At 41.3% G+C, this 14,547-nt stretch overlaps 1 protein-coding gene and 1 long non-coding RNA gene across 3 annotated transcripts in view; both read left to right on the forward strand.

Annotated features, from left to right (window-relative positions):
• Window positions 1–14,547, forward strand: part of LOC134156508 (uncharacterized) — a 165,082-nt gene that overhangs the window by 97,247 nt on the left and 53,288 nt on the right. The gene's annotated exons all lie outside the window — the stretch shown is intronic.
• TRIQK (triple QxxK/R motif containing) overlaps window positions 6,874–14,547 on the forward strand; it is a 58,808-nt gene continuing 51,134 nt past the window's right edge. Inside the window, exons 1-3 of one of the 2 annotated variants that reach the window (XM_062604590.1) lie at window positions 6,874–6,996; window positions 8,625–8,674; window positions 9,280–9,370. The gene's annotated coding sequence lies outside the window, so the exon portion shown is untranslated. The remainder of the gene's footprint in view (window positions 6,997–8,624; window positions 8,675–9,279; window positions 9,371–14,547) is intronic. The other variant, XM_062604591.1, reaches the window with a different exon arrangement.

The following is a 14,547-nucleotide window of genomic DNA, read 5'->3' on the forward strand; positions in this document are numbered from 1 at the left end:
GATCAAGGACTTTTCAGTCTCTCATGCTCTGCGAGGAGGGGCACGGGAATCTGGGAGGAAGCAAAGACAGGACACCTGATCCAAACTAGTGGATGGAGTATTCCATACCACAACACGTTATGCCCAGTATATAAACTGTGGGGAGTTACCCCTAAGGGACCAATGACTGCTCAGGTTTGGCTGGATATCAGTCAGCAGGCGGCGGGCGGTTGGATTGTGCATCACTTCTGTTTTCTGAGCATTCATTTCTCCTCTTGTTGTTTCCTATTATTATTATTGTTACTATTGGTAATCTTTCTATTGTCACTATATTTTACTTCATTTTAGTTATTAAACAGTCCTTATCTCAACCTGTGGGGTTTACATTCTTCCAATTCTCCTCTCCATCCCACCCTGGGGAGGGGGAGAAGGAGGGGTGTGAGTGAATGGCTGCGTGATGCTAAGTTACTGGCTGGGTCTAAACCACAACACCTTAATTTTGGTAAATGCTTTAATGAATAAAGATAATGAGTCAATGGATGTTCTAAGCTGATGAAAATATAAATATGCCTTGCGTTGACTACACTAACCCTGAAAAGATTCTTTTTAGGTAATTTTAGCTTGTATTTATCATTACTTGGAGCATTCTGATACAAATCTCATTAAAAAATATAGAATCCATGCAGCCATTAAAGCAGGGCACTATCAAAAAGAGCCGTGATATGCAGCAGCTACGATAAAACATTACAGAGCAAAGCGGGATCATTTCGGTTCAGTATTTTCTCACTTAACTGGAGCAGTACTCTGCAATTATTTGTAAGGATTAAGGAGTTCCAGCTTGTTACTGCTCTACTCTTATTCTACCCCTGCAAAACACAGAGAACAGGGATGCTCTCCATGAATGCTGTCTACCATTATGAGCTTAAGTGCCCAGACTCTGCAACTAACATTTAGATACTGTATTTGTAAGAGAGAATGAAACTCACAGAGCTATATTGCAGCCAAGGGGAATTATGGAACTAATTATGCTACATCTTTGGACTCATGGCCAGCTAGGAAACATGGGTTATGTCTGTACTTACTTAGGTGGTCTGAAGAGCTGACAGAGGAAGCATCCATGTTTTCCTTGAATTCAGGCTGTGTAAAAATCCCATCTGCTCTTCCTAGCAGGTGATGCCAGGATCTTTCTAGGAAGGATCCTTCTGCCTTGTGTCAATCACTACCAAAGGGAAAAGGTGTTTGGGGGTGCAGCCTTGCCAGGCACAGCATGCCAGCTGGTCGGAGAGGGAGCTGGTGCCTCTGTGGCTGCAGAGAACTTGACACCACTGCTGCCGTCTTCCTGCCTGACACGTAAAAAGGACCAGTACCAAACATGGTTGAGCACAGCCTTGAGGTTGATCTTGCACTTCAGTGGCCTGACTACACAGTGCATCCGATCAATCAGGTGAAGTTTGTTAAACTACTGATGTTTTGCAGGGAATGACAGCAGACTACACATGCTTTAAGATTTTTGCCAAAACTCCAGCTAGAAATACAAATTCATTTTGATAAGAAATGAGAACAAAAAGGTTGGCAAGTAGTAAGTGACACTAAGGATGGAATTAAAATAGTGTTAAGAATCTGTTGCTAATCTGGAACATGAAACCATTTTTAAATTAAGCCAAAGAATCACAACTGATACGTACAAAGATAGGAGTCTCTATCCTAAAAACAATGATTTGAAACCATTACAGTTTCTGATTCCAAATGATTCAATGCAGCTTGTCAAAATAAAGTTTTCTCAAAGCACATAGTTGCTCTGTTCCAGAGTTGCTGCATCAAGTTGCACTAGCATGGTAGCATTTGGTCTGGTGGCACTTCTGAGATCATACCTTACATAAGTTTTCCCAATATTAAATGCATCACTGTAATTACCTAATTAAATCAGTAAATATGAGAATCTTCTCCCACAACACAGATGACAGCTGTTCAAGTGTAAGGACTGTATGCATTACATAGACCGTCTTAGAAAAAAACATCATATATTATAATATTGTTGATCTTCAGCTGGAATTGGGACATGAACATATGTATATAACATTATTATTGAGGTGTGTGGGGATGTCTGAATGTCCAAATTCAGTTCGTAAGAACAGATAGTCATTACCATATAGGAAACCTGCTAATATTGTAGAATGTAAATAAGGAAGTGTTCTTATTCTGCAAGGTTCCTACACAAATCTCAAGTTACCTCTGTCTTGTAATAGGGCCTGTTCTAAAAACCTTTGAAGTTTCCAATTGACTCAACAGTTTTTGGATCTGGCCTTAAAGTAGTAAAACCTTTGTTGAATGTTTACAGATAACCACTTAGTCAGTGCTGGCTTAAGAAAAGAAAAAGGAAATAAATTAAATGCATCTTCCAGTGACATAAGCCTCATGAAGAATTAACTAGGATAAGCACTTACTCTAGTTGGTGCACTGTCAATCTGAACAATGCAGACAAAAATAATAATTAAAACATAGCTTCATGCTGAGATGAAACTTTCAAGAGTGTCTACTGTGTTAAGCTTACAACTTCTCTGGTTTTGTATTTGCAAGCATAATTATGTCCCAGAGGCAACAGGAGCTAGTGCTTGTCAGTCCCCATTTCCCCCTCCGATAGGCGATTAATTTCTTTACACAGAAATACGAAAGTTGATGCCAGAGCAATAATAATAATGTAAACAAGTCTTTTATTCTTTTAATCTGGAATGCATAATTTAATGGCATAGTTGTATAAATAATGAAAATACCACATCTACTTTAGACAAGGCTAAACTGAAGGTAACATTTAATGTAGTATTGATTGACTGTATCAACAAAATGACGGCAGACATCTATATGGATGATAGCAGCTAGGAAAATGCTACCAAATATATCAATACAGATTAAGTAGCGGTGGGATGGAGCAGACTTGATGGCTCAGAGTCCTGGTAATGGAATATGGAGCCTTTCACCTCCAGCACTCTGATTTGAGCCAGCCTAGGTCAGTCTGCATCTGAAAGTCATTACCATCAGATGGTTCTTCAGTGAAATGAGCTTGTCTTAATGGCACGCTGTCTGTGTCACGAAATGCACCATTTATCATGGCTAACACCATGTTGAGATTTTCAGCTGGAAGGCTGGACGCAAAGAGGACAGTCATCTGGGGCTGCCCTGCTATGGGCTGTGCTGAAGAAGTTTTAGGAACTTTAGTGCTCCTAAATACTAATTAAGCAAAGAGCAAGGGGAAGGTACCTGTGCTAAAGAAATCGCAACTGAAATGTAAGACAAGACATGAACTAACAGACAGTAAATATGGGAGAAGCAAGACAGCAGTAGACTCAGCACACCAGAAGCATGAAGCTACAGTAGCTATGCTGCAGTAGCTGTCTTTTGGATGGATTCAAGAGCAACTGTTACATGGGGAAACCAAAACAGGGTTTGTTAAAAGACATTAAAACCAAACATGAAGAAAAAGGCAGTGGAAACTAGTATCGTAGGTTAGTCAGAGGCAAGAAGTAACATATTAAAGCTAAGTGAAAACAAACTAGGATAGGAATAAAGAATCTCAAAATGAAGGCAAAGTGCATACAGAACCGGTGCAGAGATGGGAGATGCTGGAGTGATGCAAAGTGAGGAATGACATGAACAAAGGGAAGAGCTAAGGGAGTTATTTGTTTCAGCAGCAGTTCTGGTTGGATATGAGCAGTGCAAGACTGTATCTGTTAAAGCCACCAGAAATGACGTTAGGAAGTGACAGGAGCATAAGAGAGTTTTAGCATTGCGGTTGGATGGGGAATACTGTACTTCATAGAAGTTTGGGAGTAAGGTGTTACCCAAAAGATTTAATGACTGCCTGAATAGCAGCCCAAATTAAATAGCTGTTTTATTTGCAACACTCAGGCTGCAGTTCTGAATGAGAGATGGGTCAAAACTCTTATTTATAGTGATGGCAAAATGAATGGAACAAAAATAATTAAGAAAATTCTTTCACATCTTTGAGCTTAACCTGGTGGTTAGACATACACAAGGAGACATCAGGTGACACAGCAGACAAGCTGTTGCATTTTGGGGAGTTATTCTTCTGTATGTTAATCTGTGTTGTCAAATTGGAACAAAGATGTTGAGCATCATTTTCCAGCCTTTTATCTACTTAACTCTAAAAGCTCAGGGCTTGCTTCTAGGAGCTCTGCAAAAGATAAAAAAGAAAAGAAAGCCTATATGTTCAGCAGGCTTAATTTCAATTAAAATTTTTTTCACAAATTGTAAAGTTGAAAACCAGTGCATAGAAGAAGGGCAAAAAGGGGCAGATTCTTGTCAAATTGTCAGCATAAGTTGAAGATTCTGTGAAGAAATGAAAAACAGGACAAAACCAGGAAAAGACAGTCACTGAAAACAAAGGCTGATAAGTCTCTTGAAAATTATGTGAGCTAAAACCATGTTAGTTTAGAAAACACTTTTGGATTTTTAAATTCATCTGCTCAAGGGATATGGCACCCAATTGATGGGTGTGACAAGATCAATAAAATATTCCTGATTATGTACATTTCAGTTATAGTTACATACTTAGCAATCATATCCCTTGTGGATTCATACCTGTAACAGACAGCTTATAAATATCCTATGACACATACACTCCCAGACTGCTTCTTATCCTACAAAACACAGCAAGCTGGTCAGTAGTACTTTCTATCACATAAATGTCAACCACCCTTCTGACCATTCCACCAGTATGCACGCCTTCTCTGCAGAAGAAACCTCACAATGGGAAACACACATTTTTCCCACAAAATGAGGACGAGAAATGAAGAAATTAAAGAGTGAAAATTTCTCAGTGGTTGTAAAGCTCCTTTTCATGAAGTCGTAATTCCTTATGACTTCTTTATGGATTTGGCATGGAAGCTGCTGGGCATACACAAGCTTGTTACTTAAAGGAATAACTTGGTGATGAAATGATTAGTGTAATTAGGTGAAATTAAGTGAAACTGAACTAAAACTAGATGTATTTTGCTTCAAGGACTCACAAGGACAAACTCCTCAGCAGTGGTTCAGATAACACAATATCATGTAGCCATGTGATTTTGATATTCATTCATGTTTATTTATTGTGGTTGTGATTACACAGTCAAAAATCATGTGTAGCAGCTATTTGAATGATTGCTGTTTTGCACATAACACTATATTCAAACATCTATGAGCATAATCATGACTTGGTTTTAACTGAATCATATTAAAACAATCAAGGACCTGGCTTACCACTAGGAGTATGAATGAAATAAAATACTGTTGAAAATTCTGAACATGTAGAAGCTAGAAAAAACAGAGGTGGAGCCCGCAGTGGATACGACAATCCCTGTCCCACATGGGACAAGGTACCCTGGGTACATGCGGCTTTGTCCAGTGAGCTGCCATGTTCAAAGCAGCTAAATAACCTTAGTGTGCGATTTATTGGCAGAAAAGGTACAAAAAAAACCCTTTGTATCTCATCACTCAGGATCAGGACAGGCTGTATTCCTAAGCAAGCTGTTTCATTTCAGCCATCCATTAAGCTTGCTAGAGAAACAACTAGAGAAAACTGCAGTCTGGTATGCACGCCACACAGAAAACTCTGATTATTAACTCTTCTGTAGGCGCATTCTCCACTCTGCATGCGTGTCACCTAGAAAGATAGGAAAGTTCAGCTGGGTATGGGTTTCACTTCCGAAGCTGCAGAGGTAAACAAATGCAAATATTTTTTTTGTGTACCTTTCCTTACAAGAGTGTTAAACTTTGTTATTGACTGCCATTTTGCAGGAAGCAAAGCATGTGTTTGCAATCCTAATCAGTAAACTGCTACAAGAATTGGTGGCTTACTTCTTGCACTGAAGTAAATGGATTATCTGTTGCACAGGACCTATCATCGTCTCAAGGTGGTGAAAAATTACCTGGCAGGCTTAATAATTTCCCATATGATACTTTTTTAGGACCTTAAATATTCAGCTTAACCGTATTCTGGGCTGCATCAAAAGGAGTGTGACCAGCTGGTTGAAGGAGGTGATCCTGCCCCTCTGGTCTCTTAAGACCCCTGTTTGGAGTACTGTGTACGGTTCCAGTGTCCTCAACACAAGGACATGGAACTGTTGGAGAAAGTCCAGAGAGGGGCCACGAGGATGATCAGGGGACTGGAGCACCTCCCATATGAAGACAGGCTGAGAAAGTTGCGGCTGTTCAGCCTGGAGAAGAGAAGGCTGCGTGGAGACCTCATAGCAGCCTTCCAGTATCTGAAGGGGGCCTACAGGGATGCTGAAGAGGGCCTCTTCATCAGCGACTGTAGCAACAGGACAAGGGACAATGGGTTCAAACAGGGGAGATTCAGGTTAGATATAAGGAAGAAGTTCTTTACTGTGAAGGTGGTGAGACACAGAACAGGCTGCCCAAGGAATCTGTGGATACCCCATCCCTGGAAGTGTTCAAGGGCAGGCTGGACAGGGCCCTGGTCAACCTGGTCTAGTGGAAGGTGTCCCTGCCCATGGCAGAGGGGTTGGAATTAGATGATCTTAAGGTCCTTTACAACCCAAACCTTTCAATTCAATGATTCTGTAACGTTCCCACTGAATGGGGATTCTGATAGTGATGATGTGAAGGTGACTAATTGCTTTTCATCCCACATGTCTGGAACACCAATTCTAATACATGTTGGCAAAAGAGTGGTAAAAACTGAGAAGAGGGTGTGAAGGGAGGATGCCAGAATACTCCACCACTGAACTTCCAGCCTCCACCAAAGCATCTCTCCCGGGACACCGAGCGAGACAGGTGGGTGCGAGTCCTCCTGCGGGCAGGCCCTGCGCCCTTCTCCAACCCACCCGCGGCCATGGCCGCCGGGCCCAGCGCCCCTGCCCCTGCAGCTGATGCCCGGCAGGGCGGGCGGGGCCGGGAGGCGGGGACGCTCGGGCGGCAGGCGGTGGCAGCCCCGCCAGCACAGGAAGTCGCCCAGCCGCGAGAGGAGGCAGGAGGCGGAGCTGTGCCGCTCGGCCCGAGGTACCGCGCGCTTCCCGGGGTAGGCAAGGGGCCGCGGGCGCCAGGGCCGGCAGCACCCCCGGGTCTGCGGTTGTCACGGCAACCGCTTCCCCCCCGGGGCGGCGGGGGCGCGCTACCCGCCGCCGTTGGCTTGCGGGCAGGGAGCGGCCAGCGCGTGCGGCCGAGCCGCTGTCCGCGCGGGCCGCCACTGCCATTGGCCGGCAGAAAGCGCTCGCCTCCGCGATTGGCCGGAGCACGCTGCCAATCGGGGCGGCGCTGCGGGCGCCCGGGTGCCGCCCTCGGAATGCGGGCTGAGGGGTCGGGGGGGGGTCAGCGGCCGCGTCTGGCGCGGCCATGTTGGGTGCGGGCGGGCAGAATCCCCTCCCCTCTTCCCCGGCGGCGTGCACCGTGCCCGGGAGGCGGGGAGGGGCGGCTCCCATCGGAGCCGGGGCTGCTTCCGCGGCCTCACGCCGCTCCGGGCGCTCCTCGGCCGTGTGGTCAGCCCCCAAGGTGCGCGCAGGTGGTGCCAGCTGGGTCCCTCCGCAGGGTGTGACTGGCCAATCTGTAGGGAAATAAACCCGTCAGCAGGGGGTGTCCCGTGTGAGGGCTGGGGTCGAGGCCTGTTTCGGGAGTTGCTGGGTTGACAGGAGCCTGCGGTGCTCCTCTGTGGGGACAGCCTATGGCTTTCCCTCATGGGCTCAACCCTTCCATGTACTGCCCGCCAGTGCAGTGCGGTTGGGTGTGTATATATATGTGTGAAGCCCATTTGTGTCGGGTTCCTGTGTGTCTGGGAGCTGGATTAGCGGCTGCTCTCTTGTGTGTGCGTGTACACATGAGCTGACCACCCTAGTGCAGTGAGGCCAGGGCGTGTTGGAGATGGCACATGTGCAGTGTGTGACAGCTGGCTCTGGGTACGCAGTAAATCTGATACAACCTGGGCTTTTCGAGCTGCCTGTATTCACCTCTCGGGTGTGATGTGTTCCGGGTACATGGGACTTCTTTGTGTTCTGTGCAGAGTGCACTGGTCATGCTTACGTTCAGAAAATCTTGGATAGAGACACGGGAGCCATGACTTCTCTAAATGTGAAATGTTGGCAGGAATGTCTGCCAGTGTGGATTTGTGTCGCTCTCAAAGTGCTCTGCCTTACATCAGCCTACATAGTTACGAGAGCAGAACACAGTACCAGAAAGCCCCTGTAAAAGAGCATTGGTATAATTGGGCTGTATGCGCACACATTCACACACAGTAATTCAGTTATATATCACATAGGGCTTGAGTTCTTTGCTTTTGGGTACCAGGCTTGATCCTAAAGAGCTAATCAGAATGGAAGGGTGCCTGTTTCTAAAGACATGTTGACTCTCCCAGCCTTTGCTACAGATGTATGATTTCTGTAGTGGAAAACTGTAGAAAGTCTGCTTAAGGAACACACAGAAATCTAGAAATATGGGGAAAATTGATCAGTTTCTTAAGTAGTGCTGTTTGGCATGTCTTCCTTGGCTGAATCACTTCACCTCTTGGTACAAAATGGGTTAGGGACAGCCACTGTTGTTCAGAAAATAGCTTGTCTGCTCACTGAGGAAAAAATTACCAGCTGTTTCTGTTGGCATGGTTATCTTTGATCATGAATTAGTGCTATCTACCCTTCTAGGACTTGATATCTGTCTTCATGGAAGCTGTGAAGATGTAAGCCTACTTCAGGTCAGTACTGTAAGCGTGAGCATAGTGAAAACAGACAAGTGTTAACTTGGAAATAAATTTATCACACCAGTACAAATAGTTGCCTTTTTTTTTCTTTCCACAGAAAGGGCAGTTGCTCACATTTTCTGTTATTTTTGCTTCAATATGTAATTTCTTTTGTAATTTATAACTTATAATTCTGTAACGTATGTATATTCTTCTAGCTGAGCCTGTTTGAGCAGGTTTGAGCCCAATAGATGACCTCAGGAGGTCCTTTCCAGCACCATCAGTCCTGTAATTTTGTGACTTGGATTTGTTAATTTAACCATGTAGAGTTTACAATAATGTTTTACAACTGACTGTCTAAAATAGTATTTTGTGTTTGCAAAAGCAGTACAGAAGATACTCAGTTTCAGCACAGATGTGACAGCTCTTCAAATATCTAGGTTTTGAAAAATTGTTTAAAATGAAGTGATTAAACCAGATTTCTGTTAGCACTGGCAAAACTCCTCGTATAATTTACTTTGATTCTCGTATCAGTATTGATTCTTGTATCAATATACATTAAACATACATATATATTTCTATTAAGTTCCATAAAAACAGGGCTATCCCTTCCATTTCAGATGCAAGCAGCTGAGTTCCTGAATTCAATTACTGAGTATCTTCACATTGAATGAACAGGATTTTGTCCATAAAACCAGACTTCAGCAAAAGGTAATATGCAACAAGATACGTACTTATCACTATAAAAATCAAGAATAAAAGCAGTGTGTTTATTTCTGGTTTGTTGGAGTGTTTTTTTTTAAATTACTACTATTTTATTTTCATAACCTTGGACTATACAGAGAAAGTTTGTATGCATTGGATTCCGATTCCATGTGACTTTTGCCAGTTCCCCTAACTTCATAGCTCTTGCTGTCACTTTCTGCAGCCGCTTCAGGAAAGGAAGCTAGTTTGTGTGCCAGTTTTACACCAGGTACTGGAAAATCTTGTAACTCACCTATAAGTCACAAATACAGAATGAGGACTAATAATGTAAACTAATACATTAAGCTGTGATACTGCCCAGTGTATATCTAGGATTTTATTAAAATACTTAAGCCCAACCTTGTAGCCCAGTCTTCAAGGATGACTTAAGCTCAGTGTACTTCAGGGAAGTAGGAAACATAAAATTTTAGGGAGTCTACGTAGAAAATTGCATGAGGGTTTTGGTTTGTGTGTTTCTGTTTGATAGGTTTTTTTCTTGTTGTTGCTTTGTTTTTCATTTTTTGTTTCTTGTAGTTTGTTTTTTTTTGTTTGTTTGTTGGTTTGTTTTTTTTCAGTGCAATGAAGACATTTTCCTTGGATTTATTGTGAAATTTGTTTCTTGAGACCAGTAATTAGTTTTTGTTTCTTACATAATTTTGATGGTATTCAGTTTCTTTTGACAGATTTTTAAAACTAATTACAGTTTGTCACAGTTGGAATGTTAAGAGTTTCTGTTGGATTTTTTCTCACAACTAGGAAGTTCCTGGTTTTGTTTTCCTTTGGGATATTTCCATATTAATCTAGGTTTTTCATTAGGAAGACAAGGTGTGAATTACAAAAAAGTAGGATAATTTGGAAAGTCTTTATGGGTTGCTAAAGGCTAATGTTATAAAACTGGGCTGTATGTTAAAAAAAAAACAAACAGACCTCTGAAACCCCAAGTTTAATATCATCTTGGAGACTCAAGTTGCTCTATTAAGTACTGTGCTTCATAAGTAAATTGTTATGTTTACGTGTTACGAGGTAGGTAAAGATTAGAATGGAACATATATGGTTCTGAGGTGTAGACAAAGAAGCTAACAATTTCGGTTGAAGCTAACAGTTTACGGTTGAAGTCTCACTCAATGATCCGACTCCCTTATGATACTACTGTTGTAATACAGTTACTTCTGGAAAACAAGACTGCAAAAGTCCTCTGACACAAACTCTGCTTTAAGATTTCTGCTCCTGTAGATTTTTTCATTTGCTTGCAGGTTTACTTTTTATTGAAGAAAAAAATGTGAAGTGATTATATACTAGCTGATCATTTTTTAAACTAAAAAATGAAGTGCTTTTCAGTGAATGGCTATCCTCATTTCAAATGAAGTCTGCAATGATTAAATATTAAAATGATCGATGGTTTAAATTAATATAAAAACTTTTCAGGAGATTATTACAAAGATTAACATTTTAAATGTTTTAATACTTCCATAGTTTATCAATCACAGGCACAGTGAAACTGTTTTTAGTTACCAAGCTGATGAGCTCATACATCATTGCAGCATTATGTGCAACATAAACAACATGGTATTGGTAGAGATGAAAAAATCAATGTATACTGTGGCTCTTTAATAACCTGGTTTTGTCTTAAAGTTTTTTTGTGACACAATAAGAGTATTTTTTCTTTGGAAAGATGATGGGAAGGAAAGAGTGTTGCCGAAAAACTGGTGTTTGCCATTTAGGAAGGAACTGTTTCATGTAATGACAAACGTAGATAGTCAGAAGAATAAAAAGCACTTGCATTAATGCAGTTTTAACATCCCCAGATTTTCAGCAGCAGCCTTATGATTCCTGATGCATTTTTCTTCATCAGAATTATGTTTGAAGGTCATGGGAAAATGTCAAAGCACCCCAGGTGCTTTTGTATCACTAGCTGTGCATAGATACCCCTCTGATTCAGTGGCTTGATTAAACACTTACTCCAGGCATTCTTGACATGGACAGTGCTAATTCCTTTTTTTTCCTATTTCTTCTGCATATTTTTTTAGCAGCAAGGGCAAACATTTTTAAGTTTGATTTTGCCTCTGTAACCACCTATTGTAGTGATACAATGAAGAGGTTTATACAATGCAGTTTATTGTGTCCCAGGACTTTTTGTAGTGTTAAATATGATAATTGATACATCAGCAAAATACTGTTTATTCATATGCTGTGATTGGTTTTGGCATCATCCTTCGTCCAGTGTGTTTTATGATCAAAATCAAGTTGGAATTGGAAAGACATGGTATAATGAATTAGCCAGCATAAGCCCAATAGCAAGTGTAAAGAAGAATGGGAGGGTGACACAGAAATCCAGGAATAAATGCTGAGCTGGTAAAGTGAATAAATGGGGAAAGACTGTTATGAAAGCAGAAGCTCATGTGGAAAAGTCACGCCAGAAAGGGTAGGTGTGAGAGAGGGAAAAAGCAAAGGTTAATAGTAGGTTAACGTTGAGAATGGTATTGGGAAGTTAAAATCCAGAGGGCAGAGGAAGCACGCCATTTTGTACACAAGTTTGTTGTCACCTACTAATGCTGTTATTTCTATTCTTAAGTAAGACAACAAAATAAAAGATGGGGTTACATTGCCTGTAGTTAGTTGCCTCTAGCCAGAAAGCCAAATTTATCCTCATGAATTTCCATTAAAATAAAATAAAGTAATGGAACAAAATAACCTTTTATGTTATGAACTGTTTCTTATAGTGGGGAAACAGATTGGGTTGGAAATGTAGTAGATTTCAGAGTTTCAGTTGTTTTCTCTCTGGCTGTGCTGTATGGTGTAAATGAGAAAAGGTTAAGTTTACCTGTGATAATTCTCTCTCACATTTACATTATCAATCAGCCTTTGTAGCTTTTTGTGCTTTTATCTATTGTGTTTTCATTGTAATCTTTACATACAAAGTTCTCAATTCTACAAACTCTTATGCTCAAATTTATTCACGAATGGCTCTGACAGATGTGCTCTGGAAGCCTTAGATGCTGCTGTTTAAGATGCTGCCAGCTGGTCGCTTTTTCCCCACCCCTCAGACTGCAGGCTGTACAGAAGGCCCAGCAATACCTGCACCCTCAGTTTGCCTCCATCACCTTAACTGACACGTCTTTTTGGGCAGCTTGCGCTATGTGTAGTCTGGGAATGGGGTCATGGGAGCAGAATGTACCCCTTCTTCTTGCCCTTTTTTACAGGCTGCTCACCCTGGCAGAGAGGTGATTACTTGGGGTCAGCAACATCTTAAAGCTTCTCAGATACTAAAAGCTTATTTATAAGTCTCCTATGTTTTCAAGCCAAACATGTTTTAAAAATTCTATTACCTGTGTGTTCAACTTGCACTGTACTAAGTCATTATGGATAGCATTTCAGTACTTGACTTTACCATAACACCATCTGAACTGAATCTCTCACCTTGTGGTTTTGTCTTCTTTTAAAAGTGATCATGCCTAAAAGCTCATACTAAAAATCATAATCTTTCTTTCATGTAATGTGTAAGCTATAGAAATTGTCCAGTAGGCGGTTTTAGTGTTGCACTTGTGTGGAGGTAATTATGCTGCCTTCAATTAAGATTACATCACTTACTTTACTGCTAGACCAGTTTTGTATTACTTAACCTTCTTGCCAAAAGGAAACGGTTAACTTGAAGCAGTGTATTGCTTGTTTTGTTTTTGTGTCTTGGCTGTCAGACTGAAAGTACACTCTCTGTATGGCTAACTTTTAAATTTGATTAGGTCCTTGATTTACTGTTACTCAACTAAAATTAATTTAAAAAATAGGACTCTACAGTAACAATAAAATGCATAAAGACCTGGTGAGCTGCCAGGACTCAGAAGTAATGGCTCGAGGCCACTGTCAATGGATGTGAGCTTGTGGAGACTTTCCCCCGTGTTTGTGTCAGGTGTGATGCTTTTTGCTATTTTAGTCAATTGTGTGTAAATGTAAAAGCAGTAATAGCAAACAATAGATGGTTCAGTGATTGCTGGGTTGATGAAGAAAGGATGAAATTAAAAGCATGTTTGGGATCATGGTAATACGAGTCTGTTAAAATGCAGTTTGCCTGCATGTGTTGAGGAAGAAGGAATGCTGCATGTGCATACAGAATGTAAAATCTTTTATCTTCTAAATCTGTGACTGTGGGAGGGCTTGGGGTTTGTGAGGAAGCTCCTGTAGCCATAGGGAATTCAAGTGCAGGACAGTTCAAGAAGGGCTGGTGCTGCCTAATAGAGGTGGAGGAGAGGTAAGAGGGTGCTTTGAAATGGCTTAGTAAGACCAGTGCTGGAATGTTGCCTCTAGTTCTGTTTCTATTAAAAACATGCTCTGAAAAATTTGAAGACATGATGAACTCCTGGAAGAGGCAGATGGACTTCTGTTAATGATACTGCCTTTCATGTTTGCTGTGATGTTTCTGATGACACATCTAGCTTAACCTCACCCATGTTGGACCTCAGCAAGTTCTATTTGCTGCCTGTCCCACCTGTCTTTTGCAAAGGCCCTTCTGCATACAGTGTGGAGTGCCATAGGCAAGGCTGTGCTGCGACTTTGTGAGCTTGTCATTTATTCCTGTTACAGAGGGTATGGAAAGGACTTTTTCTTTTGTTGCATATATACATCATGGGAAGCTGTCTATAAGTTCTGTTTTCAGCTTTAGATTTTGGTGTGATTAAAGTGTGATTTTTAAATGCAAACACAAAGAATTGCAGCAGCTTATCATTTGGGTTGGTTTTTTTTTTGATTCGCAGTTGTAAAATGGTCAGAGCAAGGATGGATGTTGCTTCCTTTAAATTTTTCCATAATTTGGAGTGAAGAGGTTAACAGCATTCCTAGATTGCTGTTCACTTCTTTTTTTCTGAAAGGCAGGGTAATTTGAAAGTTTGGATGATTCTGGTATCTTTTTGGGTATAGAGAAAGCAGCAGACCATCAAGTTAAGTAGGAAGAGGCTACTCTGGAAAACTGATAATTGTAGAGACAAACCTGTTCAAAAAGCTTCAAACAGTTTTCATTTTAAGTACACCAGTGGGGTTAAATAATATTAGTAACTTTTGTTGGCGTAACAGATCATCATAATTTAAAACAAAAGGTCCCAGCACACTTGCTTTTATCATTTACTGCTTCAGTAAAATACATCTGAAATGATTTA

The sequence above is a fragment of the Pezoporus occidentalis genome, unplaced genomic scaffold (assembly GCF_034315485.1).
Source record: "Pezoporus occidentalis ecotype Australia unplaced genomic scaffold, CSIRO_AGI_Poc_V1 ctg87, whole genome shotgun sequence".
Lineage (NCBI taxonomy): Eukaryota > Metazoa > Chordata > Aves > Psittaciformes > Psittacidae > Pezoporus > Pezoporus occidentalis.